A 12,463-nucleotide genomic window follows, 5' to 3' on the forward strand; every position below is an offset into this window, starting at 1 on the left:
TAGCCGTTTTTTGATATAAATCATGTTGTTTTATAGATTCATGTAAAAGTATTATTCATGTGAAGATTTAAAACATTTCTGTAAAAAACCATCATGTTAGCTTATGATATTGCGAAATTCGTGTTGTCATGTAACAGAAAATGAAAACATAAATAAATTTCTTTTCTTTTGAAACTTTGAATCCCGCCAAACATTGAAATCCGAAAACTATTTCATAAACGAGCTTTCCCACAAACATATGTATACATAATAGTTCTCCTCGAGAAAAACGAAACTTGTGTGAAGATTTTGACTGACTGTTCTTGTCTATAGAACGGTACTTTTGTTTAACTTTCATGCATAGAAGTTTACTCTTTAAAACATGATAAAATAAAGTAATAAACTAAGCAATACTGTATTTGACAGGTAATGGCAAAGAAAAACCCGAGCAATTTAACAAACTTAAAAAAACATACATGTTACTAAAACACGCACACACATGTTTTATTAACTGGTCTTGATCCAAGGTTTTCCATAGAAATCAAAAAAAGAAAGAATCTATTGAATCATGAATCAAGTTTCTGATTTTTTTCTGATCAGCATTAGTGTATGAGTATCATAGAGATCCTAACTCATTTTCTTAACAATAAGCTCTGATTCATCCTGTCTACTAATTCATAGTTTCTAAGTTACTTGATTATACATAAATCAAATATGCCATTCAGATATGTGTTTGTACATACTATACAATTCAATCATGAAATCAAATTTATCGTGTAAACTAAAGTCTTTAGCTGTAAAGGTGGCTGCTTTTCATGCTCTCCACGAACAAAACCGTGACGAAAAAATGTAGATCGTACTACTGAAAGAGATCATCCTACCGTGCAAATTCATGGAAAGCATGCCAATTTTTTATTTTTCTAGCTTGGATTTCATTTCTAAAATAAACATGATATTGCGCGTCTGTTAACTTTACCCTTTCTTTGCTTATCGTGGAAACTTTGTTTAAATAAATATACACATTCTCTCCCCCCTCTCACCAGCTTTCAATGAGCGCCTAACTTGCAAATTACACTACATGTATTTCATTAGAAAATTATTCTTTGAAGTAGTTTTTCTCCGATCGTCGAATGTTTAAATATTCCAATGATATTTAGCTTTCAGTCGGAAATTATGTAATTTATGTTGATTCGTATTGTTCTCATAAACAGTTTGAAGAAAAATCAAAGCTCTGTTCTATTCTGTTCTTTTAATTATTTTTTTATTATTTTTTTTTGACTAATTAGACAATTATGAACGTTATTATTTCAAAAGACTATATTGAATCGTACGTCAGTTGTTGGTATATGCAGTTCCGTAAATTAACACGGTTTAAGTTACATCAGAACTTTAAGAAATCCACAAGTTTTTTATTTCTTGATACACTTTGAAGTAAAATGGAAGCAAGAAGCCTTTACCCTATTACTCTTAAAATTATATTATTGTATTGTTTATAAAGTCAAGAATACCTACATATGTGATAATAAATTGTCATGCTTTGGAAAATATGATTTATTTGCCTCTAAAGTAAAAGAAATTGAAAAGTTTACTGTTTTTCACTATATGTTCAGTATAAGCGACGGTGATACTTTTAAAACAAAATTGGAAGCAAGAAGATGTTCAGTTAGAATAAATATTTTCACATCAAATTGAAGAGAAGAAATTGAAGTTTACTGTCATATCTGGTAAAATATTCACAAACCGAAAGACATCTTTGAAATTAATCATTAAAAATAAATTTCCTATATAATCTATTGCTCAAAGTAATATCAATAGGGAAACCAATATTGATTATCGGATAATTTTCAAGGGGGACAACCTACTATGATAAGCCAGTCAAATATAATAAAAGTTGGGGATGTCAGCAGAATCCGCAAAGCCTAAAGCGAATCCTTTACAATATGCAGCTATTAGACCAAGTATACAAGGTCAATATTTATGTCATTCCAATGGCAGTCCTTTGACACAGTACCAATTCAGACAAATTCTACGTAAAGCAGTAGCGTTTCTAGGACATCTTTTTACTTATTTTCAAACACTTTCCTTTCGGATAGGCGGTGCAACTCATTTATACCGTACAGGTATCCCCGAACACGCAAAACGTAAAACCCATCCACCAACTCCTGAATAACTTTAAAGATAGATAATTTGTTAATAACATAACTTCTGCTGTGATTCTGGGTTTGATTCTCGTTCCAGGTTAGAGGGAATCATCATGACTGACTGCGAAGAGCCCACGGAGGAAAGGGAGACAACTCTGTGCTCTGATCAAAGACCTTAGTAAAAGATTTGTTTCCCTTGCCTAGTACTCGAACGATTATACGAGTTTGTTGGAAATAAAAAAGTAAAATGTGTTGAAACATGCTGTGTGCTGCGGTTGTTTTCCTCTTTTTCTACATGGACAAGCCAATTCCAAACAATATAACACCATTACGCTAGTTATATGAAGACATTGATTGATAAATGTAAGGGAAACAGCCTCGGTAGCCTAGTGGTAGAGCGTCCGCTTCGAGGGCGGGAGGTTGTGGGTTCGATCCACGGCCGCGTTATACCAAAGACGTAAAAATGGTACTAGTAGCTTCCTCGCTTGGCGCTCAGCATCAAGAGAGTAGTGCTAGGACTGATCAGCCCGGTGTCAGTATAATGTGACTGGGTGGGGTATCATGCCATGTGTCTGCGGCGTGATATTCCAGTGCGGCAGCACTATAAAACTGGACATTGTGCTCACTGCTACAAGTAGACACCGTCGTTTATATGACTGAAAAATTGTTGAAAAAGACGTTAACCCCGAAAACACACACACATACACACACGCACACACACACACACACACACATACACACACACACGCAGACGCACAGACACACACACACACACACACACACATGTAAGGAATGGGAGCAATCTTTCTTTAGGAAAACTTGCGTTTTTCTCGATAGCTTCCGTTGTGATGCGACGTGAGAACTTTTACTAATTCAACAACCACCATAAATATAGACTATCTAGCCGTTTCAGAGATAAACTTTTGATTTAAGTTACATGAATCAGTGTGAGAGGAAGAGAAAAAAATTTGTAAATAAAACGAATCTATTGTCCTTCAAAATAAAACAAATGTGTGTGTTTGGCCCACATACTTTAATCAGCCTTATGTAAACAAATCACTATAACACTGTGAATTTTATTCGTATCGTATTTTATTATCATCTGCGTTACCACTTTCATGTATATAGTTTCGGTTTAAGTTTCAAGTTTAAGGCCTAGTATAAAATAAACGTTTTGCGGACAATTTCGTTTGAAATGATTAAACCAGGGATTCATTAAGAACGTTTTTGCTTCATCTTCTTAGTTGACGGAAAACAAAAAGAGAAAGGGGACGGGGTAGACAGTTTGCGTTCAAATGGAGAATCGGCCTAAACTAAAACGATTAACGTTTTGCATTTTTGTGTTGAAAATATGACAGAAAACCTATTATATAAAACGCGTTAAACTTGATCGTAACACTTGAGCAATTTTGAAATCCGATGAAAAGCTCAGGGGAAGTATAATTATACATATATCTTAACACGTAGTTTGGCGGAAAAGGTGGATTTTTCTTCTTGATTATAACTTGATAATAACTGAAAGGGACTTTTCATTAATGTGTTCATCTTTTCCTTAAGTTTTGATATCTGCTGGATAGCTTTAACATCTTTTGAAAACATGTAAACATGGAAAGAAAAAAAGAAAACAACCGATTCGACAGACAACTGGTAAATATAATTTATTACAAAATTATGTACAGTGGAACCCCGCTGGTAAGATCACCGAAGGATCTTTTAAAAAGTGATCTTTATTGCGAAGTTGTCTTGTCTTAATATTGATATAGTGGGTGTATCTGAGTAATTGCAAATATTGAAATTTGAATTGATTTGTTGAAACTCACAGTAATAATAATCGAACAGTGAAGTATATAGTGAAAGTAGTGGCATACAGTGAAATACTTTGATGTTATCATAATAGAGACCGTACCACAGCTCTTCGCGTATTCGATTTTTCAAAATAAAGTGGTTTTTATAGAGATGGTACCTAAAAAACTCAAATTCATCTTTATAGGTTTTTTTTCAGAGTGAAATGATAGCTAAGTGCACCAATTTTCTAAATATATTTATGGTTTTCCTCTTCTCCATGTCAAAAATAGAAATATTTGATATCTAAAAAATTGCTTTCTTAAAATATCTGAAGCAAAATGGACAACTCTTGTACTGACCGTTTTTCAAAGATTTTAGGACTTCCCCAATTATAGTCTATATCAAAAGCTCCCACAGCTAAATAAATTCAATAGAGTATAAGGTAAGTTTACTCTACTTTCAACATTTTGAAAGAGCCTATACTGAACTGCCTTTTGTCTTTTAATAAAGTCAAATTCCAAGACTAGCCAAGAGTCTAAAACGCTTGAAAAAATTCTGAGTGAAAGAGAATGACGTGCTCTTTATTATAAGCTTACCAAAACCATACCAAAAATGTACCTTAAAGAAGTTATTAAAAAATTTATATTGTAAACAAACCTCTACACCATTTTACCATCAATATTTTCCACTCATGAATGCACTCAATTCAGGTGATAATTGTTGATATATTTGTAAATGAGAGGCCCCAACAAAAACCTTTTTTCAAGTTGTGTAAACAGTATAAGTTTTAAATTAATGTTGATATCTGAAATTATCCGATTACTTTGTTTTCAACAATAAATAAAACACCTTTTAGTTTGTTTAGGGTAGTTGACCTGTAACGAAAATCATCAAACAGAGTAATCTCCATATGCTTTTTCAGCATTTATTTGTTTTTCAAGGAAAGCAAATGATCGTGCTAGTTCCCTCCAGAGAATGTTTAAATTGAGAATTGCTTAAAATACATTACATAGAGTCATTACCTGTCAGCTACCTTAACATGTAGTAATTACAACCACTACCTTAAAACCTTGTAATTATATTTGACGACAATGAATTTTTATATTACCAATTTAACTTTTTTTGTTATTTCTCATTGTTGGATATATACATTTTACATTTTGATATATAAATGTTGTGTAAACCAATGTATCACCATTGAGAACAATAAATAAACAACTTTGGCTAAAAGATCAAAACTTAATAACGTTTCTTAATGTCGTTAATTTTCTTCAAAGGAATGTATGCATTATTCTATATAATCTTCATGCATTACTAAACTTTCTATCAGGGCCTCACTACAACTTACAAAATAACTGTCAGTGTAAGTCATGAGAAAAGCGTGCATATTGTATATTGAATACAAAGGGATTTAAACAAATGTAGGTCATATTTTGTCTGCCTGATAAGTTGTTTGAAAAAGGACCTATCTGATTTTTCTTTCACTTTTGATCAATGTTTAATGTTGGCTTCAGTTTATTGATCAATTCAGAGTTGTCCCCCTTTGATTTATTTGGGTAGGTACCATCTCTAGTTTTTACAAGTGCACCAGTTACGATTAAAAATGTAAACAACGGACTCTGTCTATGAATCATTGGAATGAATGAATGACAGTCGATCTTAGTCTTAACACTGATTGACAGTGAATGCTAATGACTCAATGTGTTGCAGAAAGGTATTTAGTTTGTAACTGTAATTTACTTTCAATTAAAATCGCCTCAAAACTGGTAAAAAAATGATTATATTTTGACAAAGCTCACAGTCTTTCCTGTACTCCGGCTGCTAAAAGGGCAAATATATGAGATTCACTTCACTGGTACTGCCAGTTAGCAAGATTATACTCTAAAAACACGTCAAAGAAATTTGGACAGTTTTGACCGATTAAAACGTTAGCAGCATTAGATTATATTTTTTCTTTACACGAAAACTGCCGTTAGGTAACAATAATCCGGAGTTCACCGATAATGATGTTATTTTTACAAAATTGTTCCAGTTGTGCACTTAAACTGCCTAGCTATAGCTACTGCTGTTATCGGGAAGTGGTCGAGTGTCAGTATTAGGTGTGAGAGGTCCTGGGTTCGAGTCCTGGTTAGAGCTTTTATATTTGCATTCTGCTACAGCATGTTTTTTTTCTGTTAACAGACTGCTCAAGATGTTCTACATTTTTAGCACACATTATCATGGATCATTATTTAGCAATCAAAAGTACAACTTGAATAAATTAAAGTTGAATTGACACTGTCAAAAGTGCAAATTGAATAAATTTAAGTTAAATGGACACTGTTAAAAGTGCAAACTGAATTAATCAGAGTTAAATGAACACTGTTAAAAGTGAAATATGAATGAAATACATTGTTGGAAGTGATGTTAAAAATTATACAAGTAAAATCGATAGATTGAACTAAGAATTTGTGAAGTAGATAAATAGTTTTACATAGTGTTGGATTGAATTGATAAATTGAACTAGGAAGTGATGGGATAGTGACATTATGCTACAAATTGTTGAAGTGAAGTTTTTGCAAGGGGAATAATTGATAAAGATTGAAGGAGAGGAAGATAAACTAAGCAAGGCCACAGGCGGACCATGACAGAAGAGGTGGAGCAGTTGCTACAAGCACTGAAAGTATTAGGAGTTGAGAATTCAGAAGCATTAGGGAAATTTATTTAAGCCCAGGCTAAATCATTTGGAGCTTTTAAAGAGAAATCGCCTAGTGAAAGAAAGCCCTCAACATTCAGCTTAAAGACACATTTTAAGGAAACAAGTACTGTACTTCATCCGCCTTCAGCAAGTGGTAATGATGTCCCAAAATATGGAGGATCGTATAGCTCTCCTTAGCCTCTACGGTGAAGAAAATAAATGGGATGGTTAGTTGAGCTACCTTTAGATTGAGGCTGAGAAACTGATAGTGAAGAGTGTGTTTAGTGAAGATCAGATATTGCAGGGAATAAGGGAATGCCAGTGATGTTGTACGGAAATTAGGAACCGTCGTGACTGTCAGACAGATAATTGATAAATTAAAAAGCACATTTTGGCAACATAGAGACAAAGGAAACATTATAAATTCTTTTCATACAAACAGAAATCAAATGAATCTATTACAACACATACTTCTAGATTAGAAGAAAAGTCTTCCCAGGATGTAACACTGAAAGGTTTAAGCAACACAGATGATGAACAACTAAAGTGAGTCTTATATGAAGGACTTACACCAGAGATAAATCATCAGGCAGCATATAAGAATGATATATCTTAGATTATTGCCGCTTCAAGATTGAACTGAGGAATATAGAAGCAGAAATGAAAGAATCAGGTAAAGAAACAAAGAACTACAGTGCAGCAGTAAACATAGACAAGAAAGGGACTAATGATATGGCAGATGTCAAGGAGCTCCTGGAGAAACTTACTGATAGAATAGATCATTTAGAGAAAGAAAAGGAATACCACAAAAAGAATTATTGACTGATGGGTATGGTTACAACAGAGCACATGGAAGAAGTAGGGGAATGGTAGACACCAGAGGAAGAGGTCGTGGTAGCTATAGACATAGAAGAGCTTAAGGGTAAACATCAATGACTACTGATTACTACAACTGATACCAGAAAGGCCATATAGCAAGAAATTGAAAAAAAAAGGTCTCTTAAGTGCACCTGTTGTGGAATTGCACATTGCACCATCAAATATCCCAAACTTGTAGGTGACACAAATAAAACAAACTTTTCTTTAAATGGTGTAGAAGTTACAGAATTACTAGATAGTGGCACTTGTGTGAGCGTTATATCCAAATCAGTTTATGAAGATGAATTTTCGAATATAGAAGTAGAACCACTGACAGAATTTATCAATGTTAAATGTGCAGATGGACAGAAGCGTCAGTATAGTTGCAATTAACTTGAAATTAACATTCCAGATTCCAACAAACACCACTCCTTCCTTTTTAATCAGTCCAGACACAAGTTATTCTGCAAGAACACCATTCATACTCATTAAATCAGCTCCTCTCCGACTACAAAGACGAATTTTATGTTCACTTTTTGCAAAAGACTCAGAGACATGGTATGTAAACACCTTAGTATTTAGCATCAGATGTTAAGGGACTGGGAAAGGAGAAGTTAGGAAGAACAAACAGAAGATTGCCATTGTCAGAAGTGCTGTACCTGAAAGAATAATACTTAAACAATATGAAACAATAAATGTCAACGCATATACAGACAGAAAGATGGAATACCATGAAACATCAGCCATTATATATGAGTCAGAAGAATCTTACCTACCTTCATACATTGATATAACATCTGCTAACTACAAATACAAAAAGAACTCTGAAATCACAGTTAACCTTCCAAACTTAACCAAAACACAGTAATAATTCCACCAAAAGCGATACTTCGTGAATTTCAGCCAGTTACAATAGATCATAATAGTATGAGAAAAATCCAAGAAGAAATAGACAAAAATAATAAACTTAATAAGATACACATTGATACAAGTGATGTCCTAAACAAACAACAAAAGCATGAAATTAAGGAACTTCTCGAGAAACAAAGAAGTATACTCAGTTAGTGATGCTGCTATAATGCAATGTGACATATAAAGCACAGAATTTTACCACGAAGAGGGGCATATTATATTGCAAAGTAGAGGATGGCGAAAACATCAGAGAATAACAAGTAATTCTTGAAAAATGGAGAAGAGATGTGCTCAAAGGCCTACACAAAGATGTTGGACACCCAGGCCGAGAGAGAGCCTCGCGGTTACTTAGAGAAAGATATTGTTGTCTAGGAATGTATACAGATGTAGAATCCTACATAGACAAGTGTTGAAGATGCTTGAGATGGATTGGCAACGGTAAAGGAAAAAATGACAGATCCTCTAGAGTTGCTCAATGGACACTTTGATACTAGAAGAATCTAAACTTTAAGGAAGATTTTCAAACATTCTCTTAATAACAGACCAATTCACAAAATACGCACTTGCAATTCCAACATGAAACCAAACTATAAAGCAGAAACTCTTCACAACAATTCATCTTAGGCTATTGGATACCTACTAGACTGCATTCAGACCAAGAGACCAACTTCGAATCAGAAATAATCAAAGTACTCTGCCAACTTTTAAGCACAAAAGAAAAGCCATACAACTTTAAACCATCCGATGGAGAATTCGACACCAGAGCTCTTCAATAGAAGTATGTTGAACAATTTGGGTACACCAGAAACTACACAGAAAAAAGAGTGGAAGAGATATGTACCATCCATAGTGTATGCCTACAATTGAGCTCCACACTAGTCAATTCGAACTGATTATCGGCCGGAAGGCAAAGCTACCGATAAATGCGATGTTTGAAGAGGCAGCTGAAGATAGTAACACCAAAGAAGAGCACACAGGAATATCTAGAAGACTTAAAAATTGTATGAAAAATAAAGAAACCAAGATATATAGTAATGGAAAACAATGAGGAAGCAAGGGCAAAGCAAAAGAAGTATTATGATGTCAAAGCTAAAGCATTAAAAGTGACTGTTGGCGATCAAGTTCTGGCGAAGATCATTATATTGGAGGGCAAACACAATATCTCAGACAAAGTCGAAGAAGATATATATGAGGTTATGTCTTTAAATTGAGATCATTAAAGAGAAAGAGGGAGAAAACTTCACATAGAAATCTTAACCCTTTTAAACACAGAGTAGAAAAAAGTTAAATACAAGGATAAAGAGTTGCAACGGATTGCTATGACAGAAGACATAAAAGGTAAAGAGGGAGCATCAATTAATAGAAGTAAAGAAAATAGAATTCATACCGACGTCGGAGAAGATTCAGAAAATTACTCAAATGAGGAAGACTTATTTATAGACGGTACGAATAAAATTTCTTCTGCATCAGGATCTTCGGATAAGACAGATGAAACGCTAGAAAACAGCGTGACACAAGACAGAGATGAAAATAGTATTCTGGATGAATTACCAGATACAGAAGGTGTAGTAAATGAGAGTCGCATAGACAATCAAGAAATGAATATTGCAGAAGATACAATTGATAACAATGATGAATTAGAAACAGAGACAACCGAGATTCGATAAGACCAGCAAACCCCTCAACCAACCCCCAGACTCTCAGGTAGACAAAAACAAACTACCAGCTAAGTGAACAGAAGTGGCACATCGACTGATACGGGCTGTTTTGAAAGGACAAATATTGAATTATGAAATGTGGTATTTTTAATAAAATTGTATTTTTTTGAGATTTGTAATGAAAACCATGTTATTTTATACTTTTTTATACTTAAAAGCATTTCAATCAGGAGGAATGGAGTAGAGATTAATAATTACAAGTAAAGTATTTTTGGGAAGCATGTTTCCATATTGCAGAAAGTTTGACATGTAGGTTGAATAAGTAATTTGTACTCATATTGGTAGAGTACTTCTCATACAAGCTATGAATTTCATATTTAATTATTAGTGTAAGTCAGTTATTTTCTCATACAAGCTAGGAGTTAGAAACTAGAGTATTGTAGTTTTATACTTACAGGTATGAGCAGACCTGAGACTTGTAAGACAAATTACGAGACGTCATATATCACGCCATGGAAGTATGTAACAGGGTCAGTTTCGTTTTTTTTTTCTTTTTCTTTTTTGGTCTAAGGGATGAAACTTAGATTTTACATGGGAGACAACTTCGTAAACCATGTCCATCTTGTATCTTTTATCTGCCAAAAGTTACCTATTTGTCACGGTTTGTGATTTTCAGTTGACATGTGATCTCTATGAAGAAAACTAGACAGTCAGCCATTTAAGTCTTTGTTGTAAACATGCGTTTTTTACCTGTGGTCAAAAAAATTGTTTTTCCAATTCATTAGATTTTAGTAAAAGGAATTAAATCTTTAAATTACGTTCACAGTAGTGTTAGAATAGGCTGAGCATTCATCGCGTGCAAATCATCGTGCACGTGCTCACGTGCCAAACACGTGTCGTATAAAGAGGGGCAATCATCGTGGAGCAAATCATCGTGGAGCAATCATCGTGCGTTTTTTTTTTTTTGTTTTTTTTCATAAAAGGGAAACCCCTCGAGTCTAAAATAGGATTAAAAAAGCACACGGTTATTATACATCACAGCGCGTGGGAAATTATTTAAGGTCGTTTGTAACTCGATATCTATCCGCTTTTTGTCAACGAGGTTAACATTAATAATTGTGAACTTTACTAACAGTAAATAGAAATTTACTAATAGTGGAATAGTCAGTCGGTCAGTCAGTCAGTCAAAATTAAGCACGACATGACAGCATAATACAAACTTAAAAACTGCTGAAACTGAAATGGAATCAATATTGAAAATGATAATAGCAAATAAGAAAATACAGAAATCAACAACACACTATTAATCCATAATTTTAGTTATAACGCAGTGAGTAAAATACCCATTTAAGGTGTTTAACGAGGTATGAGAAAAAAATCAAATATGCTGTCGCCTTTCAAAGTTGATGACACGGTAACCATACCCTTTCAACCTTTTAAAAAACTGGGACGCTTCTCATTGATAAAAAATCATGTTAACAGTATCTGTGTCTCATGATCCATGAAAAAAACTAAGGTATGATAAAAATAATGTTTTACTTTTTACCCACGCATACTTCTGTACTGAGATTTTTTAAAGACCAACTTTTACAGCGATATTATTTCGGTCTATGAAAAGCAGGTGCATTTTCTCTAAGAATGCCAGTGTGCGGGAGTTCAAAAAAGGAAACGCCGTTTCATTTCTTTACTTTTTTTAAACTTTGTAATTTTGTAATGCGGTATACCTGAAAGGATCAAATATTAAATGTTTCACATATAAACTGACACCTTTTCAAAAGTGATATGTTTCCTGTCAATAATTATACCAGCTGTCCGACTTATTTTTGACTATAATTTAAAATGTATGTATGTAGCGAGATACTTTATATGTATAAGTTACTAAAATAGAATTATGTTCTGTTCTGTTTCTGTTCTGTTCTTATTGTTGTGAAAGCTGCTGTAATGTCCGAACTTTGTCTAGAGTTTGGCTCACATATCATAATTTTTGTTGATAAGGTTAGAAAATTGTATCTAAGTCCGACCGATTACAAGATTTAATTGGCTGTGATGCTATTTTCTCACCACTGGAGTATAAGAAATCAATTAAATAATTAAATGATTACGTAGTTAGGTTAACCAGAGGCCAGCCTTATTCAAACTTTGTGTTGGCTCTTTGCATTATCTATAAAAGCTCGGGCAATCTCGAAACTTGTTACAACACGTTTTTATGTATATAACGGTTACGGTCATGTGATCAGACGTGAAAAAAATGAGTGTGTGATATATAAGGTTAAAAACTGTTTAAAACCTTTTTTCAAAAGTAACTTTTTTGGAATTTTAAAGTGAAATGGCTACCGGAGGTCGGTTAGTTGAGGATAACGATAAATTTGGAAATATTGATGAGGAGGATCATGAGAATTTGACTCAAATATGTAATGTACCTGTGCAAAATCGTTTCGAACAAAGGGAAAATG

General features: G+C 33.7%; 2 protein-coding genes across 11 annotated transcripts in view; both read left to right on the forward strand.

Annotated features, from left to right (window-relative positions):
- The window catches only part of LOC123523913 (uncharacterized), a 356,017-nt gene that overhangs the window by 172,461 nt on the left and 171,093 nt on the right, over positions 1–12,463 (forward strand). The gene's annotated exons all lie outside the window — the stretch shown is intronic.
- The window catches only part of LOC123523921 (uncharacterized), a 60,998-nt gene continuing 51,788 nt past the window's right edge, over positions 3,254–12,463 (forward strand). For 2 of the 10 annotated variants that reach the window (XM_053539415.1, XM_053539411.1), the window contains exons 1-2: positions 3,280–3,767; positions 10,468–10,540. The gene's annotated coding sequence lies outside the window, so the exon portion shown is untranslated. Of the gene's footprint in view, positions 3,768–3,790; positions 10,152–10,467; positions 10,541–12,463 lie in introns of those variants that run through there. The other 8 variants (XM_053539413.1, XM_053539416.1, XM_053539407.1 and 5 more) reach the window with 7 other exon arrangements.

Source organism: Mercenaria mercenaria, chromosome 3 (genome assembly GCF_021730395.1).
Source record: "Mercenaria mercenaria strain notata chromosome 3, MADL_Memer_1, whole genome shotgun sequence".
In the NCBI taxonomy this organism is placed as follows: Eukaryota; Metazoa; Mollusca; class Bivalvia; order Venerida; family Veneridae; genus Mercenaria; species Mercenaria mercenaria.